The sequence below is a fragment of the Bufo bufo genome, chromosome 3, assembly GCF_905171765.1.
Source record: "Bufo bufo chromosome 3, aBufBuf1.1, whole genome shotgun sequence".
Lineage (NCBI taxonomy): Eukaryota > Metazoa > Chordata > Amphibia > Anura > Bufonidae > Bufo > Bufo bufo.
This window is the reverse complement of record NC_053391.1, coordinates 400,794,328-400,820,520: the sequence shown is the minus strand read 5'-3', so window position 1 is coordinate 400,820,520 and position 26,193 is coordinate 400,794,328. Positions and strand designations below refer to the sequence as shown.

At 41.7% G+C, this 26,193-nt stretch overlaps 1 long non-coding RNA gene across 1 annotated transcript; it reads right to left on the bottom strand.

Annotated features, from left to right (window-relative positions):
• Window positions 1–1,476: 1,476 nt before the first annotated feature.
• On the bottom strand, window positions 1,477–22,688 carry LOC120993442. The gene is made up of 4 exons (XR_005777263.1): window positions 22,513–22,688; window positions 12,070–12,077; window positions 10,485–10,489; window positions 1,477–1,489 (listed from the first exon to the last, which is right to left on the bottom strand). It is a non-coding gene; the product is annotated as an uncharacterized LOC120993442 (long non-coding RNA).
• Between the last annotated feature and the right edge of the window lie 3,505 nt (window positions 22,689–26,193).

Below are 26,193 nucleotides of genomic sequence, written 5' to 3'. Positions count from 1 at the left end.
GTGCGACCGGGCCCGGCACTCCAGGGGGCCCAGCTGCCTGTGGACCCCTGGCCCCGCCCTGCAGTAGTGCTGTGCCTGCCTGTATAAGGGCTGTTTCACACGAGCGAGTGAGTGTTTCACACGTGTGTGAGTGTGAACCTCCGCTCTGGACATAGCGACATAAAGCTGTCAGTATGATTCTGTAGAAATAAGGTCAAGCAGAGGCACATAGCATTACAAATCATGATAATGCCGTGCGCTTCTGCAAGTCCAGAGCGGAGGATCACACTCACACACGGAGCGTGATTCCCGCAATGGACTCGCTCGTGTGAAACAGCCTTAACCCGGGCGGCCGACCTGGGGCCTACCGCCCAGTGTTGCGTTTCTGCGCTGCAGTGCCAGGCCAGGCCAGCCCTACCCTCCTTGAGTGAGAGTCTCCTCCCCCTGATTATCCTCCCCGTGCGGGTGCGGCGTAGCTAGTCATTTCCTGTTGGGTGGCTGCACCGGACATGACGTTTCCCTAGGCTGCGCAGGCGCACAACAACGCCGAGACGCAGCAGGGAGAAGGCGCCGGAAAAGCTTTCGGGAGAGCGTGAAGAAGCCGGTGCCGGTCCGGAAGTGAAGATAAGATTTGTAAAAAAAAAAAAAAAGGGTCCTTATAATTGCTCAGCACATTTATGGTCAGTGAGTTCAGAGTAGACTCAGAGTGGGGTCTGATGGGGGCTGGCTTTATAACTAGCTCTGCTATATTTCTGTAGCCTGCAACCTCTGACTGCCCAGTTGGGCTGAAACTACTACACCAAACATGTTCTGGCAGTAATAGTAAATGGATATTGGTGCAATTCTGAGCTACTAGTCTATATAATATTATATTGTATTATATAGACTAGTAGCTCAGAATTGCACCAATATCCATTTACTATTACTGCCAGAACATGCTGGGTGTAGTAGTTTCAGCCCAACTGGGCAGTCAGAGGTTGCAGGCTACAGAAATATAGCAGAGTTAGGCTACTTTCACACTGGCATTTCTGGGTCTGCTTGTGAGATCTGTTTCAGGGATCTAACAAGCGGCCCAAACCGGATCAGTTCAGCCCCAATGCATTCTGAATGGATAAGGATCCGCTCAGAATGCATCCGTTTGCCTCCGTTCAGCCTCCATTTCGCTCCAGAGGTGGACACCAAAACGCTGCTTGCAGCCAAACGGATCTGTTCTGAACGGATACAAGCATTTGCATTATAGGTGCGGATCCGTCTGTGCAGATTCGTTTTGGTGTCCGTCTGGCGATGCGGAGCCAAACGGATCCGTCCTGTCTTACAATGTAAGTCAATGAGGACGGATCCGTTTTCACTGACACAATATGGTGCAATTGAAAACAGATCCGTCTCCCATTGACGTTTAGTGTAAGTCAAAACGGATCCGTTTGCATTATCTTGTTTTTTTTGTTCATGGTAATGCAGACGGATCTGTTCTGAACGGATACAAGCGTTTGCATTATAGGTGCGGATCCGTCTGTGCAGATACCAGACGGATCCGCACCTAACGTAGGTGTGAAAGTAGCCTAACTCTGCTGCTGGTGGAGGGAGGTTGGGGGGGGGGGGGTGGCGCGACGGGGAGGGGGGCCCCATGGTTCAGTTTTGCACCGGGGCCCACGCCACTGCTCCAGAGACATTACATATTATGTGGGGGTGAGGGGCTGGGAAAGTGTGAAATGCCACTGATGAGAGGGAAGAGGGGGACACTGGGAGACATAACTTCTTGCCCTGTATAAAGTATAGGTGAGATAGTTGGTGGGAAAGGTCTGTGAGGGGCTGGAACAGGGGGACACAAGATGTGCAGGGGCAGCAGCTTCAGGACTCTCCTAACTTCCCAGTTCCCTCCCACAGTAACTTACCCCAGTTCTGCTGGTTGGAGTAGTGGGACCAGAGAAGAGGACTGGACTTTATACTGGAGCCACAGTGACTCAGAGAGAGCAGCGTCTCCATTATCTCCTGCTGCTGCCTCGGCTCCTCTGGCTCCGCCCCCTCCTCACACAGGATGGAATATCACACTGCAGAGAGGAGGGGGGGAGCTGTCTGCTCATGTCGGGTCGGTGAAGTTTACTTTGGAGAAAGGAACAAGCGCTGCAAAGTATTGTGCTGTCCCTTTCACCAAAGTAAAATGATATGTGTGCCAGTGCTGCAGTCCAGCACCTGATAACAGCCAGGTGCCTGAAAGTATAGTAACTGCCCTGCCCCTGCTGGTGGCTCTGGCTGTAGTATAAGCAGACAGGCAAGGGGCCCACCGGACATTTCACCGGCTTCCCGGTGAGCCAGTCCGAGCCTGGATGTCAAAACGGAAGCCTTTAAGAGTCATTCCATTTTGATCCTTCATAATACAAGTCTATGGGAAACAGAACGGATCTGTCCTGGGTTCCATTATGCAGGAGTCCAGTCCTGCATAACGGAAACCAGGACAGATCCGTTATGCTGCCCATAGACTTGTATTATGACGGATTGCAAAGCGGAAGCCTTTAAAAATCATTCCGTTTTGCTTTCCGTCACAATAGAAGTCTATGGGAATCATAACAGATCCGTCTGGTTTCCGTTATGCAGAACGGAAAAAAAAGTCCTGCCGACAAGACTTTGTTTTCCGTCTTGCATAACGGGAACCAGACAGATTATTTATGATTCCCATAGACTTCTATTATGAAGAATCAAAACTAAATGCCTCTTAAAGGCTTCCGTCTTATGGATTCCGTTATTTTACGTTATAAGTATGTTATAAAGGAAAACAAAAACGGAATCCATAACGGTGATGTGAACCCGCCCTAAGATCTAATATCTCTGTTAATATTTGTATATATAAAAACTATATGTCAAGATGGGGCCCACGCAATTAATAAATATAATTAAAAAAAAATAATATATATATATTGCAGTTTCCTGCCCGTGTGTGAGAGGCCACAGGCCCACAGACTGTACTGTGTGCACACCACTCATATCGGGTGGCACAGTACCTTGCAGATAAAAAAGTCATTACATTTTTACCCTTTATTATAATTGCAGTTGCCTACCAATGTCTGTCAGGCCCACAGACTGTACTGTGCCCACTGCCAGTGCCCACCACTCATATCGGGTGGCACAGTACCTTGCAGATAAAAAAGTCATTTAATTTTTACCCTTTAATATAATTGCAGTTGCCTGCCAGTGAGTGTCAGGCCCACAGACTGTACTGTGCCCACTGCCCACCACTCATATAGGGTGGCACAGCACCTTGCAGATAAAAAAGTCATTTCATTTTTCCTCTGTAATATAATTGCAGTTGCCTGCCAGTGAGTGTCAGGCCCACAGACTGTATTGTGCCCACTGCCCACAACTCATATAGGGTGGCACAGCACCTTGCAGATAAAAAACTCATTTAATTTTTCCTCTGTAATATAATTGCAGTTGCCTGCCAGTGAGTATCAGACCCACATACTGTACTGTGCCCACTTCCCACCACTCAAATAGGGTGGCACAGTACCTTGCAGATAAAAAAGTTATTTAATTTTTCCTCTGTAATATAATTGCAGTTGCCTGCCAGTGTGTGTCAGGCCCACAGACTGTACTGTGCCCACTGCCCACCACTCATATAGGGTGGAACAGCACCTTACAGATAAAAAAGTCATTGCATTTTTTCTCTGTAATATAATTGCAGTTGCCTGCCAGTGAGTGTCAGGCCCACAGACTGTACTGTGCCCACTGTCCACCACTCATATCGGGTGGCACAGCACCTTGCAGATAAAAAATTCATTTCATTTTTCCTCTGTAATGTAATTGCAGTTGCCTGCCAGTGAGTGTCAGGCCCACAGACTGTACTGTGCCCACTGACCACTACTCATATAGGGTGGCACAGTACATTGCACGGCGCACGCGCAGTGCCCCAAATTGGAGGTAAAAGGACCGACCAATCATCTTTTTCCATCTCCCGGTTCCTAAAATCTATTCGATACACGTCCCCTGATAGGGGACGTAACAGGGATTAGACTGATAGGAATAGTACTACTTAACACACCACTCATATAGGGTGGCACAGTACATTGCACGGCGCAGGCGCAGTGCCCAAAATTGGAAGTAAGAGGACCGACCAAACATCTTTTTCCATCTCCCGGTTCCTAAAATCTATTCCATACAGCGGCCCCTGATAGGGGACAAAACAGAGATTAAACTGGTAAGAACAGATTTTTTTAATTAAAAAAAAAAGAGGACAGCCTCTGCGGAGCTGGGTATTTTTTGGCCGCGTTACTGAACGGTCATGCACAATGGCTGTAGGCTCATGCGTCCTTTTGCGGAGGTGACAAAACTGGTCAGTCAAACCCAAGGCAACATCATCGACCTCATCCCATATGCGTTTTTTCTGGAGCGTGCCCTGCGAAGAGTGCTGGATCAGGCCGTAGATGTGCATGAAGAGGAAGAGTTGTGGTCACCATCACCACCAGAAGCAGCCTTGTCGTCGTCGATTGCTGGACCTGCGGCAACGCTGGAAGAGGAGTCTGAAGAAGAGTCAGTGGCTTTGATGAGGTGGAAGACCAACCACAGCAGGCATCCCAGGGGGCTTGTTGTCACCTTTCTGGGACCCTTGGTGTTGTACGTGGCTGGGTGGAGGAAGAGACCTTCAATGACGTCAGTGAGGACAAGGAACAGGACATGGCTAGCTTGGTATCCAACCTTGTGCAAATGGGGAGTTTTTGGTTGTGCAAATGGACTGTTTGCAGTTGTTTGCGGTGCGTTAAACGGGGAGTTTGGTCTGTCAGAGTTTGGTCTGTCACTGTGAAGCGGGCGTAACCCTTACACTACCTGATCGATACAACATCATACCTGATCGTATACACACACTGGATGTTTTAAAGCACGTTATTCCAAACAATTTAGGAATGTTAGGTGATTTATGCCATTTATGGATTAAAACCCGACTCTGCGTCAACTACGTAATTTTCCATGGGAGTTTTGCCATGGATCCCCCTCCAGCATGCCACAGTCCAGGTGTTAGTCCCCTTGAAACAACTTTTCCATCACTATTGTGGCCAGAAAGAGTCCCTGTGGGTTTTAAAATTCGCCTGCCTATTGAAGTCTATGGCGGCTCGCCCGGTTCGCCCGTTCGCGAACATTTGCGGAAATTTTCATTCGCCGTTCGCGAATGGAAAATTTTATGTTTGCGACATCTCTACCAGACAGCCCCTCTGAGATGAGCTTCAGAGCATTTCATGGTCTGATGCTCTCCCTTGCCCTGCATCACACAGGGCAAGGGCTTTTTTGTTTACATTTTTACAGTGCTAGGCGAAGGCTTTCACCTAGCAGTGTTGCCAGTGACATCATCGGCACTAATGGGCAGGCTTTAGTGCTGCCCTAGCCTGATTAGAAACATAGAATGTGTCGGCAGATAAGAACCATTTGGCCCATCTAGTCTGCCCAATATACTGAATACTATGGATAGCCCCTGGCCCTATCTTATATGAAGGATGGCCTTATGCCTATCCCATGCATGCTTAAACCCCTTCACTGTATTTGCAGCTACCACTTCTGCAGGAAGGCAATTCCATGCATCCACTACTCTCTCAGTAAAGTAATACTTCCTGATATTACTTTTAAACCTTTGCCCCTCTAATTTAAAACTATGTCCTCTTGTAACAGTTTTTCTTCTTTTAAACATTTTCTCCTCTTTTACCTTGTTGATTCCCTTTATGTATTTAAAAGTTTCTATCATATCCCCTCTGTCTCGTCTTTCTTCCAAGCTATACATGTTAAGGTCCTTTAATCTTTCCTGGTAAGTTTTATCCTGCAATCCATGTACTAGTTTAGTAGCTCTTCTCTGAACTCACTCCAAAGTATCAATATCCTTCTGGAGATATGGTCTCCAGTACTGCGCACAATACTCCAAAGGAGGTCTCACTAGTGCTCTGTAGAGCGGCATGAGCACCTCCCTCTTTCTACTGGTAATTCCTCTCCCTATACACCCAGGCATTCTGCTAGCATTTCCTGCTGCTCTATGACATTGTCTGCCTACCTTTAAGTCTTCTGAAATAATGATCCCTAAATCCCTTTCCTCAGATACTGAGGTTAGGACTGTATCACTGATTTTATATTCTGCTCTTGGGTTTTTTACGCCCCAGGTGCATTATCTTGCACTTATCAACATTAAATTTTAGTTTCCAGATTTTTGACCATTCCTCTAGTTTTCCTAAATCCTTTTCCATTTAGTGTATCCCTCCAGGAACATCAACACTGCTACAAATTAGTGTCGGTGATGTCACTGGGAACACTCCTAGGAGGAATCTTCCACCTAGCAGAGACCCGGTACGTCACTGGATCTGCAGAAAAAGCCAGGGTGAGCATCTGCAGGGCAAGGGAGAGCATCAAAGCATGAAATGCTCCGATGCTCATCTCAGAAGGACTGCCTGGGTGAAGAAGAGGACATTTTTAGGAGCTGAGTTGCAATGCAGCATAGAGATAACAGTGAATGTGAGCTACTATTCTCTAAATTGTGGTAATGTATGGTATTATAATTCACCTATAGAGCAACACTTAGCATATGCTTCTTTGTAGGTTGGATGGCCTAGGTGTTGTGTTGTGTGTAGAGACAATAAAACTGGCCAGTAAAAGCAATTATGCTAGTTGTCTATTTCTCCAAACCAGAATATTACATATATGGTAACACAAGTGGTAATGTGTAAGGTAGAAATCACCAGTGTTTTACGGAAATAGGGAATTTAAAAAAAAGTACTCATTGTGAACCTGGAAAGGTCCCACAATTTGTTGTCTGGTGGAACTATTGGTTAGAAGAGGATCCAATAGTCAGCTGATTTTACAAATAACTTTGCAGTTCTTTTATCACTTTATATTTTCTGTGTTTCTTCAAAATGCAATGAAATAATATTGGTTTGTTTCATCAGAACCACAAGAAAAAGTCATATTAACTTAAATTGGTGGCCGAGTCAGTTGTCACAGACCTTTCCTTCCAGGACAAGTCACAGAATAGTGGTGAAGCTAAATACAGCAGAAGAATAAAGTATTTGGGTCAACTAAGGGGGTACATGTTTCTCATTATCAAAAACAATGATGAAGTAAAGTTTTAGTGTTAGACTGATTAAAATTATGCTCAGTGAGTCATTAATGACCTATAACACCATTTATGATGAATGATGAATTAATTGCAAGAGTAAATACAGCACACCCAATGATCTACCATAGTAATCATAAATTATTGTATACCCAAGTTAATATGTAAGCACATGGGATTGTTCGCATTGACACTTGGATTATATAATTATTATAAATTAAAAAAATAATAATAATTCTGATACATAACAAATTAACTTACATGTGTAGAATATGTGACAGCTTCATAGTATGTTAATAAAATCTGTACAATGCAAGATAAGGACATAAACTTCCCTTAGGTGTTCATACAACGGTCATTGTTGTTACATTCTCCATGATTACAGTTTATATTAAAGGTCAACAAAATATCGCATTTTGTAGAACATTCCTATATAGACAATGATATTATGGCCATGCTTTTTCTTCCTATATTGTATAATTGAGTGTTGCTAAATCAATCATGGACTGTGCATTTACTAAAGGTCATTCTGCCTTTTTCCAATAACTTTCACCTAACCTCAAATCCCTTTATGTAATAGTTATTTATATTTTAACTGTTCCATAGCTTACACGTATTAAATAGAGGGTGAGAGGGGACATTTTTGTTTGCAACAGCAGAGCACGTTTACTGTCTTGATGGTTTGCTCCATTTCCTCAGTGTGCTAATGCACAGATTATGGCTTTGTTTTCTTAGGAGTCGTGGTAGAGCATTAGTTCTCCGCTATAAGGGCTCATGCACATGAACATATTTTTTTCCCGTTTCCATGTCGTTGTTTTTTTTTGCGGCTCGTATGAGGATCCCTTCAATTCAATGGGTCTGCATAAAAAACAAAATATACTCCATGTGCACTCCATTTCTGTACATTCACATGGCCGTAAAAAAAAAAAATAGAACATGTCCTACTATTGTCCATATTATGGACATGGATAGGGCAGTTTTATTATTGGCCAAATGTTCCCTTACACAAAATGCGGAAGGCACATAGCGGGTATCTGTATTTTGCGTATCCGCAATTTGCGGACAGCAAAACAGGTAACAGTCGTGTACATGAGCCCTAACTCTGTATACTTGCAAGTTCATATGGAAATATAGAAAGGGTTTTTTCACTGATGTATTCCACACAGAACCAACAGAAAAAAATAATGACATGAACCATTTATTAATATTATTATTATTTATTAAGCGCCATTCATTCCATAGCGCTGTACATATGAAAAGGGGTATACATACATAATACAGACAATTACACTAAGCATGAACAAGACGTGTTACAAACTGGTGCAGAAGGAGAGAGGGCCCTGCTCGTGAGGGCTTACAATCTACATGGTATTGGAGAAGGACACAGTAGGTGAGGGTGAAGCTGGTCATGGCGGTATAGAGGCATCAGGGTCACTGGTTGTAAGCTTTTCTGAAGAGGTGGGTTTTTAGGTTTCTTTTGAAGGATTCCACTGTAGGTAAGAGTCTGATATGTTGGGGTAGCGAGTTCCAGAGAATGGGGGAAGCACAGGAGAAATCTTGGAGGTGATTGTGGGAGGAGGTGATAAGAGGTTAGGAGAGAAGGAAGTCTTGCGAGGATCGGAGATTGCGTGTGGGGATGTATCGGGAAAGTAGCTCAGAGATGTAGGGAGGGGACAGGTTGAGGACTGCCTTGTATGTATTTGTTAGTATTTTGAACTGAATTTGTTGGGCAATGGGGAGCCAGTGAAGGGATTGGCAGAGGGGAGAAGCAGAGGAGTAACAGGGTGAGAGGTGGATCAGCTGTGCAGCAGAGTTGAGGATAGATTGGAGGGGTGTGAGAGTGCTAGATGGAAGGCCACAGAGGCGAATGTTGCAGTAGTCTAGGCGGGAGATGATGAGGGAATGTACAATTAGTTTTGCAGACCCAAAGAAGAGGAAAGCACGGATGCAGGAGATGTTTTTGAATTAGAGGCGGCAGTTGGTGGAGATGGCTTGGTTGTGTGGTCGGAAGGAGAAGGCAGAATCCAAGGTCACTCCAAGGCAGCGGACTTGGTTGACCAAGGAGAGTGTGCAGCCATTGATTGTGATAGATAGATCTGTTGGGGAGGTTGAGCAGGATGGGGGGAAGATGATAAATTCAGTTTTTTCCAAGTTAATTTTTTGAAAGCGAGAGGAGAAGAAGGAGGATATGGAAGATAGGCATTGTGGGATTCTGGATAGTAGGGTGGTGATGTCTTGGCCAGAGAGGTAGATTTGTGTGTGGTCAGCATAAAAGTGATACTAAAAGCCATGGGACTCTATGTGCTGTCCCAGGCCAAAAGTGTAGATAGAGTGGGAGATGCAAAATGTCCGTTCTGTGAGGTATGATGTGATCCAGGAGAGGGCCAGGTCAGTGATTCCAAGAGATGAGAGAGTTTGTAACAGAAGGCAGTGGTCGATAGTGTCAAAGGCAGAGGACAGGTCAAGGAGAAGGAGGACACAGTAATGTTTTCTGGTTTTGGCTGTTAGTAGGTCATTGGTGACTTTGGTAAGGGCAGTCTCAGTTAAGTGGTGGGGTCAGAAGCCAGATAGTAGGTGGTCAAAGAGGGAGCAGGAGGAGAGGTGAGAGGACAGTTCAGAATGGACATGTTGCTCAAGCAGCTTTGAGGCAAATGGAAGAAGTGATATGGGGCAATAACTGGACAAAGCAGATGGGTCAAGTGAAGTCTTTTTGAGGATGGGTATAACCATGAAACTTAATGGGGCATATCAGATACAGCAAAGTGCTCTGACATTTAGTGCAAAATTAGCCAACCCATAGAAACATAGAAACATAAAATGTGTCGGCAGATAAGAACCATTTGGCCCATCTAGTCTACCCAATGTACTAAATACTATGAATAGCCCTTGGTCCTATCTTATATGAAGGATAGCCGTATGCCTATCCCATGCATGCTTAAACTCCTTCACTGTATTTGCAGCTACCACTTCTGCAGGAAGGCTATTCCATGCATCCACTACTCTCTCAGTAAAGTAATACTTCCTGATATTACTTATAAACCTTTGCCCCTTTAATTTAAAACTATGTCCTCTTGTAGCAGTCTTTCTTCTTTTATATATTCTCTCCTCTTTTACCTTGTTGATTCCCTTTATGTATTTTAAAGTTTCTATCATATCCCCTCTGTCTCGTCTTTCTACATGTTAAGGTCCTATAATCTTTCTTGGTAAGTTTTATCCTGCAATCCATGTACTAGTTTAGTAGCTCTTCTCTGAACTCTCTCCAAAGTATCAATATCCTTCTGGAGATATGGTCTCCAGTACTGAGCACAATACTCCAAATGAGGTCTCACTAGTGCTCTGTAGAGCGGCATGAGCACCTCCCTCTTTCTACTGGTAATGCCTCTCCCTATACACCCAAGCATTCTGCTAGCATTTCCTGCTGCTCTATGACATTGTCTGCCTACCTTTAAGTCTTCTGAAATAATGACCCCTAAATCCCTTTCCTCAGATACTGAGGTTAGGACTGTATCACTGATTTTATATTCTGCTCTTCGGTTTTTACGCCCCAGGTGCATTATCTTGCACTTATCAACATTAAATTTTAGTTGCCAGATTTTTGACCATTCCTCTAGTTTTACTAAATCCTTTTCCATTCGGTGTATCCCTCCAGGAACATCAACCCTGTTACAAATCTTTGTGTCATCAGCAAAAAGACACACCTTACCATCGAGGCCTTCTGCAATTTCGCTGATAAAGATATTAAGCAATATGGGTCCCAGAACAGACCCCTGAGGTACCCCACTTGTAACAAGACCATGGTCTGAATATACTCCATTGACTACAACTCTCTGTTGTCTGTCCCTCAGCCACTGCCTAATCCATTCAACAATTTGGGAGTCCAAGCACAAAGACTGCAATTTATTGATAAGCCTTCTATGTGGGACAGTATCAAAAGCCTTACTAAAGTCTAGATAAGCGATGTCTACTGCACGTCCGCCATCTATTATTTTAGTCACCCAATCAAAAAAATCAATAAGATTAGTTTGACATGATCTCCCTGATGGTGGTGTAAAGTCAGATAAAAGTGTCTAGCCATGCACCAAATTCATTAAACAAACATCAACCACTCTGATAAATCTGGGGCACCTAAAGATTGTTTAGTCTAAGGAACCAATGCATTATGCAGGTAGTAATTGAGGTTATATTTTTGGAGTGTCTTCTGTCTGTTAAGCCATTTTTGGTGATACATTTACTAATTGAAGCAGGCAATTTGTTATACTTAACACACAGATTACCTAGCAATTTTTTGGGCTAAAATCTAAGCATATTTACTATAAAGGTGCTGTCACTTTCTGCTCCACTAAACTTAAGTGGACTTGAGACACTTTAAAAAGTCCCAGTTGATAAATCTAGCTAAAAATGTCACTCCACTCACAAATTATGTGTGTGGCCCTTGCCATGGTGCAAACCACAATTTATTTTACATATGCGTCATAAACTTGTTGCAGAAGTTACTCCACTGACAAAACAGCCAAAAAAACCCTCAAACTTTCAATCTCAAAACCTCTGATAAATTACTTCCTTAATTTTACTGTCTAAATGTTAATCATCAGGTTTCGTAAATCTGCCCCAGTATGTAAGGAGGTATCTTCCTTTTGAAGCATGACATCTCGAGTCTGAGATCTCCTTTCAAAAGGAGTCTGATGGAGCCTGTAAATCAGCACACTGAGCCTGTACTAATGGAGAGGCACAGGTTCTATGCAGTGCCATACAGACTACATGTCAGCAAAAATAAGGCCATCCATAGGAAATCATGTCTGCCACAAACCCTAAGCTAGTTTGTGCTACCATCACACATCATGAACCTTCTACAAGAAGGTCTAGTATTTATTCACCCCTTACCATTTCCACTTGGCAAGACCCTTAAGCCTCATACATCATACTTCATACATCAGTGTTTTGGTCAGTGATTTCCATCAGTGATTGTGAGCCAAAACTAGGATTGGAGCTACACAGACATAATGTATATGTGAAACATCTGCACCTGTTCTGTGTATAGAGCCCCACCTGGTTTTGGCTCACAATAACTGATGGAAATCACTGACCAAAATGCTAACATGTGAATGAGGCATTAAGCTGTCTTTTTCCTTGTTTCATCCAAAAATGTTGGTAACACATCATACATTTCTGCTTCATAAAGAGAATAGCACCATCTAAAAAGGTTTTATGTTATCTGCTTGGTGCCTTGCTGATCCTATGGACTTGTGCAAATGAGGCAACCTAAGAATTATGTAGTAAGCTGCATTACAGCGTTAGACGCAGACCTGGTCTAATCACTCAATGGAACTTATTTTGTAGTTAACCTCTATAAAAGATTGTAATACCGAGCAAAGAGCTGTCACACACACATTATTTAGAAGCCCGTATTATTATTTTATTGCCAGTCCTTGACAGCTGAGAAAAAGCCAAAAGCTTTAATCTTTTCTAGCTTTTATTTTACAGCATAAGAGCTGCATGTAAGATAGATTTGATTAATATGTAACAGAGATGCAATTCTCAGTAAAATGTGATGTACTTTAGCACCCCTGGAAAACAAACTGCATCACAATGGTTTAAATCTCAGTCCATTGTATTATATAGACATCATAAATAATAGAGAGCAGGCAGATATTGCTGCAGGCTTCATCTACATAACACATCTGAGCTCTCTATAATGTGTTCTACTTGTCACTTTTAGTACAGAAGAGAGGCAATAAAGCTAACAGCTGACTGAAACACATCCGAACTACTTTCACTTCCAGGGTGGCAAATGCTCATTAAGTAATCTTAGCTGTGACTTTTCAAACCCATAACTCTTAGAAATGTAAAAAAGTTGCCAGGAAAGATTAAGCACATAATCTATGACAGTGTAATAATTCTTTTGTGCTGCATTCAAAATTTCATCTACTTTGTTTTGTATGCCGTGTTGGAAAGAGGAGGTGTAACTACATCATGTATTATTTGCCGGTATTCATCTGACTAGAATACATTTAGATGATAGACAAGTTCATTAGAAATTGGGAATCGGCACCGTGCAACCTTTCTTCTTACAGCGTAGGCAATTGTCTATTGAAATAATATAAATAAGCCTTTTAAAAGTCATTTTTTTCCCGTTGATGTTATAAAAACTTATCATAACCTAAAGAATCTAGAAAAATAATACAAAATGTTCCATATATTCCTTAAGTGTTCCATTTTGAGCATGGGAAGGTTATATAGCCCAGTTGTCCCAATATGCAACCAAGATCTCTTGGTACTTTATTGCTAGTATATGCCATAACTATCTGATCAATGGGAGTTCAATCTCTTGGACCTACACTTATTCCAAAAACAAAGGGACTGAGATCCATTTTGTGTTTTCTAAAACATAGTGGCGTATCCAACACTGTGAGGGAACTGCAATATGCTCCATTCAAGTGAATTGGGCTGTACTGCACTGTGTACAATGGATGACCAGGAGCAAGAAGGGAAAACAGCAAGAGTGCTGTAGCACTTAAATAGCACTGCTACTCCTTCATGCTGAGAATTGGTGTGGTGTAAGCCGCACAGTAAGTAACAATATATCCTATTGATGTCATAATTTCCTATAGTGGTACTACCCGTTAACTGCTAAATAATTAGCAAGACCTCTGTTTGTTTCAAGACTCAAAGGTGGTGTCCGAATTAGGAGCCAAAAACTCCAATGTAAAAAACAAACAAAAAACACACCTGTCCTGCTGTTTCTGTGCTGCTGTCCAGTTACCAGCCACTTTATGATCCCCACCAAACCAGAAATGGCTTGGTCCTATGCCTTATCCAGCCAATCACTGGCCTCAGTAGTCACATGTGCTTGAATAACACATCATTAGAATATCACTCCTATTTCATGTGACCACTGAGTTCAGTAATTGGCTGCAGCACTGAACCAAGTCACTTCTGCTCCGGCAAGGACAGAGCAGTGGCACTGGACTAGTAGGGTTGCAGACAAGTGAGTGTTGTTTTTTTTAATTATTATTATTGTTTTAACTGGGCACCGATTCTGGCCATTGAGGTTGGTGGCTCCCAGACCACACAACAACTTTAACTTGTATTACAGTTTGCATAAATGCATTATACAAAGTAACTCTGCCAATACTTTAGTTGCCTTGCTGAACTTAAGACATAAAGTCATGTTCTTCATGTACGTTCAAAGCTGCATTTGATCTATGTAATTAATAAAAAAGTTTGAAAGTTACAATCTTTTCCTCCTGAAGTAGTGATATTTGGCAAAATATAGTGTAGTATCTATGCAATACATAACAATACTCAAAGTAGAAAATTAAAACAAGGATCGGGCATAGGAAACCATATCTGAAGGCAGGAAAATTGGGGGGGGGGGGGGGGGAAACAAGGGCTTTATTCTCTTCAATAATACATCTTGGCACTGTTATTAATAGTTTTTCATAAAATATTTGTCAGAGCAGAACAATGTTCATTGTATCTTCTCATATAGGTCTTGCACATGAATGTAGGCCTAACCTGCCAACATATGTTAAAGCAGCATTTGGTTGTCTGACCAAGAAAAGGACCTTAGTCAGCATAGATGAGAGTGCAGTTGTGATAATGTTTGTGTGTTTGTGTGTATATAAAGACGTGTTCGCATTAAATTTAAACAATATCTACAGATTATGTATAGAGATTCGGCAGTTCGGCAATTTTTGGAGAAAAATTTGGTTTGATCCGAATTAATTTGCGGCAAGTCGCGTTAAAAAAACTGCTATTTCCTGGCTGGGGAGAGCCTTTATAGTGGTGAAGAACACTATGCCTTGCAGTAACACGCATAGGGAGTCTGCTTTGGTAGTAAAATAATACTGTGAGTCCGTATGACATGCAGATGACAGGCGTCACTCTTAGGATCACTGCACACTTTACTTATTTGGGCAGTCACAGGGCCAAAACTGAGCGGGGCCCAAGATCCTACTGTAGTGTGAAAGAGCACACTACTTTTACACCATCGTCAGCTGATTCCATATAGATGTCTACAGAACCTGTTCTATTAAACGCTTAAACAAGTAGAGCCCCCCGACAGAGTGGCGAGGGTGTCAGCAGTAAGTTTGTGTTGACATCACTGATAATTTTGCCCATCCTCTGATCCGTCAGAACATTAACCCCCAAAAAACGGATCCTGTCTGTGAAGCATCCGCCTTCACTCGGTCAGCATTTGGTCAGTAATCCTTCAGTATTGCTAATGCCAAAAAAAACAACAGTGGATCATAACACGTGAATGGAATATTTGCAAGTCTTCTGTGTTTTGTACCCACTCCTGCTTTTGGCTGCCAATTCTGATGGGACCATACAAGCCTTACAGTTGCTACACAGAGAGGATCCAATGTGCGTCTCATTTTACTTTCCTTCTGACAGATCAGAAGAAGGGTCAAATAAATGATGATGTCAACAAAGCCAAAAAGGCTAAATAGTGGGCCAGTCATGAAGTGGGGAGGGTAGGAACAGCATGAGAAGTCCACAGAGTGGCCCTATGACATAGTGGTGAGATGGAAGCAGCATGAGGAGACCACAGAGTGGCCCAATGATAGAGTCTGTAGGTGGTAGCAGCATCAGGAGGCCACAGAGTGGCTCGATGACAAAGTGTGGAGGTGTCAGCAGCATGTCCTCATAGGAGGCCACAGAGTGGCACGAAGACGAGAGAATGTGGAGGAGTAATCAGCATGAGGAGGCCACAGAGTGGCACGACGACAAAGTGTGGAGGTGTCAGCAGCATGAGGAGGCCACCACAGAGTGGCATGATGATGAGAGATTGTGAAGGTGGCAGCAGCATGAGGAGGTCACAGAGTGGCATGACAACAAAGTGTGGAGGTGTCAGCAGCATAAGGAGGTTACAGAGTGGCACGACGACAAAGTGTGGAGGTGGCAGAAGCATGAGGAGGCCATCTCGGCTCGGCACAATTTAATAATACACGTTCTCCCGCACAAAAGACTTGGCAAATTGATTGTCTGGGAATTTCCTTCGAAGATTGGGATAATATATTGGCAAATTTAAGTTAAGTTACTTATAATTGTAATCAAGTTTTGGTTCAATTTAATATTAAATATTTAATCAATTTAATAAAAATAAAAAAGTGTTGCCTAGGACAGGAGAGAATCGGCCAGTTTTCGGGTTATTCAATGACGTGGTTGTGATGGAAAAAGCATGTCTAGATTGATGCAAGTGCGGTATTGGCTGCTCATCGAACCAGTTTCTAGGGGAACCTGCCTGGCATGAACAGGCCTCTAGTAGCTACAGACAATGAGAAGACAAGGCTTCAAGATTGCTTGGAGCCTGAAAGAGTTGCAAAGTTCATCAAGATTCAAACCATAACTATCTCTTCATCAGGGAAAGCATCATGAGTTCCCAGTCATCATGGATGGGAAGGAGAGCATCCTGTGGTGCACGGAGATTGAGAGGGTCTTCGGATTCCCCCCACACTATATGGACATCTCAGAAATAAACCACTGCTCCCGACAGAAGCTCCTGGAAAGGTCATGGAGTGTCCCGGCCATTAGGCATCTATTCGCCCGGCTGAAGGATTATTTTGAAGGTGTATAGAAGCCACACGGGGCCCCCACGCTGCAGATTTATCATGGAGACAGCAGATTTAATAATATTACATTATCATATAAATAAACAATTTTTAAAAATAAAGCCCCTTCGTCACCCGACTGCCAAGTGCGATTAGATACATCATCATTATCGAGTACTGTCTGCATGTCACTGACATGTCATCCTCAACCGTCTTTGGGTCAGAAGCCTGACCGCTCGCAACACTAGCTCCCACGCCACTCTCCTCATCACTACTTGCCCGCCTAGTGGATGAAAGGACAGAAGCAGGTTGAGGACAGGTGAGGGCACAGGGCTTTCTCCCGGGCCATGCCAACTAAGGGTTGTGTCTGACAAACCGACTGCCTCTTGGCTGGGTGTGTTTGATGTAAGTTGTGACAAAGTCGAAGATCGAGTCAACCATTCAAGAACCGCTGTATGCTGGTCACAACACAACCACTAGCTGACACTGGGAGCTCAGGCCTCTCAAAATGACCCCTGCTGCCACAGCCCTTTACTCTGTTGCGACCTCTGCCTGCGCCAGAAACACATAGGCCTCTGCCACTCCCCTGTGCAAGGCCTGGCACTTCTCTGGCTGACATACTGTTAGATCAAATAAGCAAATGCTAGATCAATTTTTTTTCCCAGCACCAATACACAGCAAACTGGGCTTTAGAATATATCACTGCACCGCTAATGGGCAAATAGGCGCTATTTTTTTTTCTATTTTCACACAAAAAGCTTTTTAACAGATAAGTGCAACAATGAAAGGCAAATATATTTGTATTTCCCCAATAATACACAGCAAACTGGGCAAAAAAATATCTCACTGCACCGCAGAACGCATATTAGAACAATTTTTTTTTTCTGTTTTTACACAAAAAGCTTTTCAACAGATAAGTGCAACAATGAACGGCAAATATATTTGTATTTTGTCACTAATACACTGCAAAGTGGGTTGTAAAATATCTTACTGCATCGCTGAGCGGCAAATATATTTTTCCTTTTTTCACATATACACGCAAAAAAGGTCTTTAAAAAGGATAACTGCACCGCTAGGCGGCAAAGATATTTTTCCTTTTTCCACTAATACACGCAAAAAGGGCTTTAAAACAGATAAGTGCACAGCTGAGTGGCAAATATATTTTACTTTTGCCACTAATACACGACAAAAAGGGCTGTAATTTTCGCACTTCACCAGTAAGCCCTTTTTTCCCACTAATAAAAGCAAAAAAATGCTTTAGAACATATAAATGCACCGCACTAGGGCAAATAAAACATATAAATATTTCCTTGTAGTGAACCCTGTTAATGCCTGTATCAAACAGCACTTGCAGCCTAATAAGAACGATTTACTGGAATAACAGAGCTGTATAATGGCAATTTGTATCGCCAGTCAGTGCTGCAAGGTGTAATAGGATTGTTCCTATTAACCAGGCTATAACCTCCCCGATTGAGCCCTGTTCAACAGAAATGCAGTGGAACGATTCCTCATTATCCTTTCCCTACACCTTGAATAATCTTTCCCTGCACTTATAAATAATTTTTTTTAGCACAATGACGATTTTTCTATCACCGTCCCTAGCACTTGCAGACACTTCTCCCCCTGCACTAAGTACGCTAGTGAATGGCAGAATCTAAGATGGCTGCCGTATTTATACGGCTGTGACATCATAGGGCTGACTGGCTGCTGATTGGGTACATGCGTGTCAGTATGGGTGATCCCGCCTTCCCAGACTTCCTTTCTCTTTGTCCTCACACATGCAGCCACCATTTTAGGAAAAATGTGATTCGTTACTACGAAGCACGAGGAAATTTGCATTGCAGTCTACAGTGTATTCCATACTCTAGTTTTTCATTATACTGACAAATACCAGACTGACATAAAAAAGACACACCTTTGGTCTCCACTTGGCCAATGTAACTATATGAATTTTTTTTGCATATATGTTGGGAGCTGTGAACATAGCCTAAGTTAGATTATAGTGGGATCCTATGGGTAAAGTTGGCCACAGTGCCAGACATCAGTGCCTTCCACTAAGATTATACATTGTGAATACTCCCAATGTAAGCCACGGATTGAAGCCTCTGATGTGACCATAAAGCTGCCCGTAGAAATGTAATTACAGGTCAGTCAAACGATCATTCAGCCGATAGCAATCTCTTCTGACTCCCTCTCTACTTTTTTTCTCGGCCACCCTAAGGCAAAGGGAAGTATTTAAGGTGATGTGAATCTATAGCAGACTCTGGAACCTGTTCCTACCTAACAAATGGGAACCCATGAGGATGCCATGTGTGCAAAGGCTTTTTCCATCCACTGCCATGAGACTTCCAAAAATAGCCAAGCCAGTGATTATGCTATTTTAAGAAGTCCCTTAACAGTGAAGTGAAAAATCTGTGCATGTGTGGTGTCCCCTCCATTCATGACAGAACCCATTCTTGAGATAGATGTAGACCCTACAGGTGAGACCTACATCTATTGGACATTTATGGTATGGCGTATACCAGGGGTGCTCAACTTGCTGCCCTCCAGCTGTTGCAAAACTACAACTCCCAGCAAGCCCTAATAGCTGTATGCTGTCCAAGCATACTGAGAGTTGTAGCTTTGAAACAGCTGGAGGGCCGCAGGTTGGGCATTCCTGGCATATCCTATTGATGTGCCTTAAATTTCTAGATGGGACAACCCATTTAATTGTGCCTACATCAATATATATTAAATTGTATTCTAATAGTCATCAAGAGGTTATTCTGGATTAGCAAAATCATGTCTACCAACAGGCAACAACAGAAGACATAACCTTATGGGATTAGAAAAAGATGACTGCTTTCTTCCAGAAGCAAAGCCTTACTTGTCCATGGCCTGAGTCTGGTATTGCAGTTTATTTACATTCTATTGCTGTACAAACTATTGGATAGGACTGAAATGCAATCAGACACTGTCCATGGACAAGTGTAGTGTGGTTTCTGGAAGAACGCAGCCATCTTTTTCTAATCTCATTTGATCACGTTACGATCGTACAATCTAATAATGTACATTAAACTGCTAATATTGGTTTCCACTCTTTAGAACCCAACAAATGTAGGAATTCCATTGTTGCAATGGTCATTGAGACATAAATTGAGCCATGTAATAGAACTGCTGCTTTTTTCTAATCCTGAACTTAATATGATTATAGCCACCACAATTTTGTGCTCTCGTTCTTTTAATTATGGTTATTTTGGAGAACAGAGATGACACAGTTCTACAAAATCATTCAATCTCTGTGAAGTGACACAATTTATAAATTAACAAATGAAAATAATGGAAAATTGATGAAGTTTGTATCATAGCTAGCAGCAATTCTATCACGAGGGCCAACGTGAATCTTTGCTCGCCAGCAGCCACTGAAACTATCGGAACAAAGCCAGATGGTCTGGTGCAAAAACAGCCTTTCAGAATTAATAAGTGGTTCTCTTGAGGGCGAGCTCAGGCAGTAACTGCTTCACACTGACATGTGGATATCTCTTCTATCCTGGACACTTCTCTCAATGTAGGATTTTAACTGAGCTTTAAGAGGTTGGAGGTGCCACTCAATGTATCTACCATGCTTCTGATTCTAAATGGGGCAGCTTTTAATCTAGAAATTATAGTAACGTGTATGCGCATTTGGAGTATATCATTGCTGCAGTTAATTAACAGTTATTAGCGTTAGCGTACTGTGCTGTATTATATGTCACAAATCATCGCTTCTCCCTGTGCAGTTACAGCAATTAAGAACTCCATCACACCTTCTCTATAGTCATTTGGTTCTTTTCCAGGTCTTTTCAAAAGTGGAAATTGCTAATCAAATCATTTCTGCTCTGTGCCTCTGTGTCGTTTATTCCATTCCTAATGATGTGCGAATTTTTATTTTTTTTTATTTTTTTTTCTGCTTTGGCCGTTAACAGAGGCATCCGTGCGTCTAACCCATTTCACACCACCGTCATGCTTTACAGAGGCGATAATGAACTTCCAGGACTAAGGGGAGATTTTTGGTTGCCTGAGAGCAGTGCCTTCCTCCTCCTGCTGTTCCAAGATTGAATTTTGTTAACTGTAAAATACAATGGCAAGCACATAGTGTATGTGCCAAGCTGCTGCTGTTTCACCATTGCTGGAAATTTTTTCTTTGGTGAATGTTCTTGCCTGATCCATTTGTCACCCTTCACCCTGGCGAAAAATAAATACAGTAAATGCACATGGAAGCTAACTTAAGCCATAACGAGTCTCAATGTGTTTTTTTAAAACATCATTTTCTTCTTGAAATCACCATTTACGAAAAAAATAGACATATAAGCTTTAATAACCATATAGAGGCAAACGGGTTTGTGACCTTAAAACAGTAAATATTAGGCAATAGTACAATCATTGGTAGCCAGGAGTGTTGAAATTCCCTGTGGTCAGCTGCATATTCTGTAAGACATTAGATATATAGTCTGTAAATGTGAAATAGATGCCTCCATCTGTATGCAAAAGAAAAATAATTATCAGTCAAAAAAAAAAAAAAAAGCCCAATATGCTTGATTCTTGTTTGCTCTGAAAATGGAAAGATGATGGGGTCTACAGATACTCATCCACATTAAAATGTTGACAGATAATGGAATTTGCAGCAAAAGATTGATGTGTATGGGTATAATACCTGTCATATTTCTGTTTGTTTTTTTTACTCCAAAAAGTGCAAAACTTCCTTTAAATTTAAAACAGTTAAACAGTACAAGAATACGTGTATGGTCTCTCAAACTGAAGAGACCTGGCCACAGCAGATCTTCCCACTGAACATTTCCAAAGTGGGACAATCTAGCATATTTTCTTTCTGTACTAACTGGTAGTGACCGAGAAAAGAAGATGGGCATGGCAAGACGGTTTGTACAGAGTCTACCCAATGGTAATGTATTCTGAATGGTGTCTATTAATAATGCTTGAATGGCCAACTTTAAGGTGGCTATACACATTAGACAGAATTTTTTTGATAGTTGAACAACAGTTGAACAAAGAATCTGGTGAGCATGGTGATCATTACACAGACACAGCCATACACATTTTAGTCCATATCAACCATTATAGTTATTTAAAATGGCATTCAATGATGAATGAATGAAAAATTACTCTGGGAATGTTTATTCAAAGAAAGATCTTTAGTTGACAATTCGGAATGAGCGAATTTAATTCGGATGAAACATTCAAAGTCGATTCACATAAATCGGATACTGTTCTCAAGTCCGGGAAATGTTTTTTTTACAGTATAAATAAATTTCTGAAGTTATTATGAGAAGTCTCGCGAGACTTCACAAAGTAATAACTTTGGCTCATCGGAGCCAATACATTCTAATACTGTACGGAGCGCTCGCTCCATATAGTATTGAAACACAGTTTTAAGAGAATTGACTTTGGATGTTTCATCCGAAGTCGATTCACTCATCCCTATTAAAAATGTTTCTTTGAATGAATGATCTTTTGTCTGACTATGGCACCAAAATATTAAACACGGACAATTTCTTTTCAAACAATAATGGTTTACCATCAGTTGGTTAAAATGGTTGTTTGTTTTGGGTTAAATTGTCCTTTTTTAGCAACTTAAAACTAATGTGTATGACGAGCTTTAGTCATCATTCCTGTAAACAATAGTGTTCAACAGCAAGTGGTCATTGTAAGAAAAACAAATATAGATATGGTGGCCTTGACATATTAGGCGCACAGGGGTGCAAAGTCACCTGCGTGAACCCCCATTTCAGAATTATACTGCTGACTCTTGACCTCTAGAAAATTTATAGGACTAAGGTAGAGTTTTGACTATAGGGGATGAAGAGGCAACAGCAGCAACCGAGTCTTAGTGGCCAAATGGCCTTCTACCACATAAGGCTACTTTCACACAGATGGATCTGCACCGATAATGCAAACTCTTGTATCCATTCATAACGAATCAGTTTTCATTATTCATTCAAAAAAAGTCTAAGTCAAAACGGATCCGTCTTGACTTATATTGAAAGTCAATGGGGGACGGATCCGTTTTCAATTGCACCATATTGTGTCAGTGAAAAATGGATCCGTCCCCATTGACTTACATTGTAAGTCAGGAAGTATCAGTTTGGCTCTGCATAGTCAGGCAGACACCAAAACGCTGCAAGCTGCGTTTTAGTGACCGCCTAAAAAAACGCAACGGAGACCAAACACAGCTAGATTGATGCATTCTGAATGGATCCTTATCTACTGGTGCTGAACTGATCCATTTTGGGCCACTTGTGAGAGCCCTGAAACAGATCTCACAAGCGGACCCAGAAACGCCAGTGTAAAGGTAGCCTAAGAAGACTTGCATTATTGTTGACGAGGTGGGCCCTGTTGAAAATGTTTCATTGGGTTCCAGAAGGCTACACCTTTCAATACTTGCTGCACTTTTCTATCTGATCAAATCTGCTTCTAAAATGTGTTTTATGTCATTGAATGGGACCTCATGTCAACACAAAGGATTTGATCTGTGCCTTTATTTGACTTGAAATTAAAGCTTTATTCCAGGATGCACGTAAAATATTATTTCCAACAATAACTATTCTTTTTCATTTTTTTAATACTTATACTTAATATTCTTGTCACATCAGAAATCTCAGAGGAGTAATATCCTAGTGGCAGCCTCAAAGGAAGAATCAATAATTCAGATCATATTACCATAGACTGCCCGTTCTTTTTCAGGGCTATTTTGTCAAGAATAAGGAACATGTTGACAAGGTGATGAAGAGAAGTTTACTTTGTCGCTCCCTGGAATATTGGTCATGATATCCTTAAAGTTAAAATACAGTCTCAATTATTATGCACATCCAGTTGTAAAAAAGTCATAAGAGATATTGTAGCAAAAACGTAATAAGTATTAGTTAAGTGTATGTTGCTATACTGTTCTAACGTGAACATTAAAAGATTAAAGGGGTTTTTCAGAAGTATAATATTGAAGACTTATCCCATACAATAATGATAAGGAGTTCATGGCACTCCAATGAGCACCTTGGCCCTCCTTTCAATCAGAGCGGACCGCTCACAGCAAGGGACAAGGAATCTCACTCCTTCTCCCTGGATGTGATTGGTCCGCTTTAATTTGATCTCGCTCACAGCCAGGGAGAAGGAGATGCCCACAGCAGAAGACTGCGTCTCCTCCCCGTTGCGAGTTTAATGCTCATTTTAATACAGCACACCAAATCATCGGGGGGCCACAGTGGAAAAAACGGGGGGGGGGGGAGGTTTAAAAAAAAATTACAACCATGGCATCAGTGGGGGCCGTCCTACAAGGTAATACCATAATTAGCCTATGTCAAAACAGGTGAAAGGTCCTCTTTAAGGGAATTTTTAAATAAAGGAAAGAGGCTCAAGCCATGAGATAGCAAATCCATTGTGGACCTGTGTTTTCACCCATCGCTCAATTTAGTATTACTCCAAATTGAACTTGAGGATACACGGAATATACATGCAAAGTGTGTTTCAAAAAGGCATATATCCTAAAAAAAAATTCCAGAGGAAAGCAGGAGGAATCGAAAAAACTGAGTTATCTCATGTAAGCCTTGCACGATCTATTGTGGAGCCATGAAACATTTATACATTAGATTAATTGTTGCCATGGGGTTTTGGTAATTTTGGCAGACCAGTTCTTCCTGGAATGTCTCCTAGCAGCTGTATATTGATTATGGGCATCACTGCTAAAAATGTTGTAGACAAGAAGTAGAGCAATAGCTCGTAAAGACCACCCAGATCCCAGCATATGATGTTCTGAAGTGAAGTAAGGTTGGATGTTATGGGTGTTGAAAAAATATTGCAATGTTATCAAGTGTGACAGTTATGTTATATTGAATAGGGATACCCCCTACATGCATTCATGCATTTATAGACAGTGTGTTGTGTAGACAAGCTTTAGATTTATCTAATATCCTGCCTTTTTATTTAGCAATTTATAAAATATTGCTAGGTAATTTAACTATGTACATGAATAGCTTGAGATGACCTAAAATACCCAAACACCTTTTTATCCCTTCACCACATAGATTTGTCTTCATACCTATAGTTCAGAACAGAACCTGCCATTATGAAATAAGCCCATTGTTTGTTATGGGAAATATCCGAGAGGCAGTTCAGACATTCTCATTACAGTAAAGCAATGTCCAGGATTCAGTTCCTGAAGCAATAGAAAGCTTTGTCTGACAGGATGCCTCTCTCCGCTCATTGTCAGTGGCATGAATTTTCCACCTCAGTGGCTCCTCTCAGTGGGATAACCAGGTCTGCCTTTCTATTTGACATTTCTGCTAATAATGACTTGAAAAATCATCCACTTCTATTTAAAATTGCTGCATGAAATAGCAGTCCGTCTTCTGCAATGTGACAGCCAGTAACCAATGGGATAACGCGTGTTCAACCACATGAAGCTAACTTTATAAAGTATTGCCCAAGGTGCACTGCAGGACTGCTTGAAATAATTAGCCACTGGAGGTTGAAAACCTATGCTGTAAATCCCAGATCCACACGTGATGAGACTTTTTAGCTCTCTCCTAGGTGAAAAATGGTACAACAGAGGCTAATTCCCTCTTTGACATTCTAAACTGTGTGCAGCAGACACTAACGGGAAATAAGAGAGCTACAACTCAGCAGCTTCTCTAACAGGAGGCAGAAGGAAATGTCTTCACAGGAAGATTTGGGAAAGTAGTCTTCAGGGAACCTAGAATGCAAACCGTTCAGTTAGGAGTGAAATATTTAGTTAGAAATCACGACAGGCCATTAACACTACAGTGCATGTATAAAACTCCCACATCAGATGAACAGATGATGCACCTATATATCTTGCAAGAAGAGAATTTCTACTGTATATATGCTTTTAGTGTAGAAAAAGACATTCAAACATTTTATGTTCCTACTCCGTATAAAATTTACAATTCTAACCCTTATCGGAGCACATCTAGGGTTCTGAGTCAATCCTATCATGGCAGGAATAAAAATAAGCCAGCCCATCTGCATGATATGGCAACCAATGTTACTATAGACTAGTCTGGATCATTTTTTGCCATATATTTATATTGACTACTTACTATTCCTTTACTTCTACTTTTATTTGGTATCAGTGCCATCTCCACCTTCTCCTCACCATGTTATCGTCCACAGTGAAAAAAAAAATTAATTCAAGGATAGACACCCATCAGCCATGACTTTAAAATAACTGAAGGGAGAGGTGAATAACATTGATTATCATCTAACAACCAAGGGTTGGGAAATATTAAGCAGCAAGTGAACAGTCAGTTATTGATGTTAATATGTTGGAATCAGAAAAATGAGCAAGTGTAAGGATCTGAGAGACTTTTGACAAGGACTGAACTGAGATGGTAAGATGACTGGGTCAGAGCATTTCCAAACAGCAAGTCTTGTGGGATCTTACCATATGCAGTGGTTAGTACTAGAGATGAGCGAATCAAATCCCACGAAGTGGAATTCGATCTAAATTTCAGGATAAATTTGATTCGCCTCGAAGCCGAATTTCCTTGTGCTTCGTGACAGCGAATCGATTTAACCTGAAATAGTCTAAAAAAACTA